Source organism: Papaver somniferum, chromosome 1, assembly GCF_003573695.1.
Source record: "Papaver somniferum cultivar HN1 chromosome 1, ASM357369v1, whole genome shotgun sequence".
NCBI lineage: Eukaryota > Viridiplantae > Streptophyta > Magnoliopsida > Ranunculales > Papaveraceae > Papaver > Papaver somniferum.
This window is the reverse complement of record NC_039358.1, coordinates 1,993,258-1,996,300: the sequence shown is the minus strand read 5'-3', so window position 1 is coordinate 1,996,300 and position 3,043 is coordinate 1,993,258. Positions and strand designations below refer to the sequence as shown.

General features: G+C 29.0%; 1 long non-coding RNA gene across 1 annotated transcript; it reads right to left on the bottom strand.

The window, feature by feature from the left end:
- Positions 1 to 963: 963 nt before the first annotated feature.
- Positions 964 to 2,769, bottom strand: LOC113324953. Its single transcript, XR_003347956.1, has 4 exons — positions 2,668 to 2,769; positions 2,505 to 2,582; positions 1,750 to 1,817; positions 964 to 1,458 (listed from the first exon to the last, which is right to left on the bottom strand). It is a non-coding gene; the product is annotated as an uncharacterized LOC113324953 (long non-coding RNA).
- Positions 2,770 to 3,043: the final 274 nt, after the last annotated feature.

Genomic DNA, 3,043 nt, shown 5'->3' with positions numbered 1-3,043 from the left:
GATATCGGAACTTAACCTAATGGAAATACACAATTCCACTACCGTTACGTTAAGAGGAGATTATCCGTTAGTTTATCAGTATCGGATATCCGTTTACCGCTATGTCGGATGGCAGCAGTAACGGATTACGGATTATCGGACGTCGGAAAATCGGTATCCATTGACAGACCTAATGGCAACGACGTTCAATATTCTTATATAGGTAGTAGATAGATTTTCCAACAGTGGTAATATATGGTTAATTTTATATATAGTCATCTTATACTTTAAAAAAAAATTATACATCAAGGAACTAGTGGGTAATTTAGGATACAGTTTCCTTGTTATATATACATTTAATTCTATCTGTAAATATATTTCTTGTAAATATATGCTATCTAATTTGACTCTTTCTTAAATAAAACCAATACTACCTTACTTTAAATAAATAAATAAATCCGACTTTTTATTATTTTCCCTCTTAAATAAAGCTAGTTACTTAATTAAATACACACATATATGTATTATACCTAATTTGATATATAGAGAATGTTTTTCGTTTAGTTTCTCTTTATAAATATTTGCTACTTAATTTGATAGATATATTATACTTAAAAAATTTGTAATTGCTATAATTAATTTATTTTATACTTATTTTATGCTGTCATGACATATTCAGTTTCAGATTTCTTTTTCTGCTATTAGTAGCATTTATTGTTATTAAAATATTCTTAATATGAAAATAGTACTACCTTTTTGGTTTTATTATCCGATAGACTCACTAACTTTTTTTTATTCTAGCATTTGTTTGTCGTTGCATGGATTTTAGAGGCCGAACTAATCGTAAGCTAATTAAAAAATGACTTCCAGGTTTAATCAATGCACGTAATTCTCGTCAATCGATTAATCGTCCATGGATCAAGCATCTTTTAACAATTAAAACATTCGACAAAAGCTAACCAAATTCGTTTCAAAATTCCGCCAGTTCTATTTGATCTGAGTCTGGTGTCTTACACCATGATAAGAGCTTGCTAAAAATTTTGTCTAATAAACTTTAAAAAATGATAGCACAATTAACTTGATTATGCATCCAAAGACTAAATAATTTTAACTCACAAAAAATATGATTAGCGTATCCTACACACTTTTCATTTGCTATCCTCTTTCTCTTTCAAATACTCTTCTAAAGTGAATGCCTTTATGCACTTCTCAGCATTCTTTGAAGCCCACGCCGACCGTTTCTCGATTTTCTTCTGCTTGTTTTTTACCTCGGTAAGTGTTAGCCGCCGCAGTCTCGGGGTAAAGACCGCATTTGATCTCAAGTCTCTCAATCTCATCAACTGCAGCCTTCAACTATTTTTTTTGGCTCTTGATTAATAGTTTTACATCCTCGGAAGTCGAACGATCTTGTGCCACCATCAATCTTGACCACCCCGCATGTAATTCCACGTCCTTGTGTTCCGACGGATCAATATAAACCTTATAATAAGAAGAAACCATAATATTAGCGGGTACAAAGAGATCACTTGGTAGAGAGTCAAGATGGAGATTGAAAAGCCATTTTCAAAACCCTAATATGGTAATATAGATTGGAAAAATCCACTAAACAATGAAAACTTGTGCGAAATTAATAGTTTGATCGCTTACATTTGGTTTAGAAAAACCAATACCAAACTAAACTGTAAGGTTTAACTTCATTATTCATTGAAGAGGCATCATGATCAAAACCAACAGAAAATATAGAATGAAAAAAAAAAAAAGAATCATCACCTTAAAAGTGAACCCAAAGATCCCATTTCATTTTTTCATCAGCAACTGCGAGGATATATCATATACAACTGCAAAATAAAATGAACAAAAGAAAAAGAAATAAAAAGCTAATCAACAAAAAATACAAACAAAATAATAAAAGCACGGAAGAAGAAAAGAAAAAAAACAGTAGAAACGATGAGAGTTTGTTGAGTGATTTATATAGACTTTGAGCATGCCTAGATTCTCTATAAATATTTTGGAAATAATATCAAATCACAGTCTCAAATTTACGCATTTTTTTATAATTTTTGGCAATTACAGTTATTTTTGGTACCCATATATATTCTTTAAAATATTTTTAGGAATGATTCCATAGATAAAAGAAGATATTTTGGAAATGATATTAAATCCGAGTCTTAAATTTATATAATATTGAGAAACCACGGTTAGTTTTGGTATCCATATTTATTTTTTGAAATATTTTTAGGAATAGAGATCGTTTTATTTTTATGTAACATGATATTAAAAAAATACTTTTAGAAATCGGCTTATTTTTATTTTAAACTTATTTTGCTTTTAATTATGGCATGAAAAAATTAAGAAAAACAATGTGAAAATAAGTTTATTGTTTCTTGATAACTCAAAGTTCCATTAAGAACAAAAACCCAGAATGATCAAAATACCAATGAAAAAAAAGAATCTAACAACGAAAATAAACATCATGCAAAAAAAAAAATCACCTTGAAAATATCATTGTGCAAATAAAAAATCACCTTGAAAACATTTCTGATTTCTCCGAATGTTAGTTTGCAGCAAAGCCAAAAAGCCCGATTTATTTGGGTGTCCAGTACCTGCAAACCAAAATAACCACCGTCAATAAGTGAACCTTAATGGAAAAAATGATAACCCTAATATTCAAAAACAATAAACCTTAACCTTGTGGGAAAAAAATATTCAAAAACAATAACCCTAGCCGTGTGGGAAAAAAAATATCGGGAGAACGATGAGATTCCACCCTTGTTGCAGCTCTTTATATAGAGAGCATGATGCCAAATTTTACAATTATATATAATGACGAAATAGTAAAAAAATTTCCAGTTAAGGTAACAAAATCTCATAAAAAATAGCCGCAATTAATTAGTAACCATGAAATAAAAATTATAAAAATCGTGAATTAATGATGAAATCGTGAATTGATTATTAACCATGAAATAATATTTTTTTAGTAAGGAAAGTAATATGTAAAGATTTTGTTTACATTTTATTTGTTTTTTTAATTAAATATTAATTAGTAACCATGAAATAATATTTT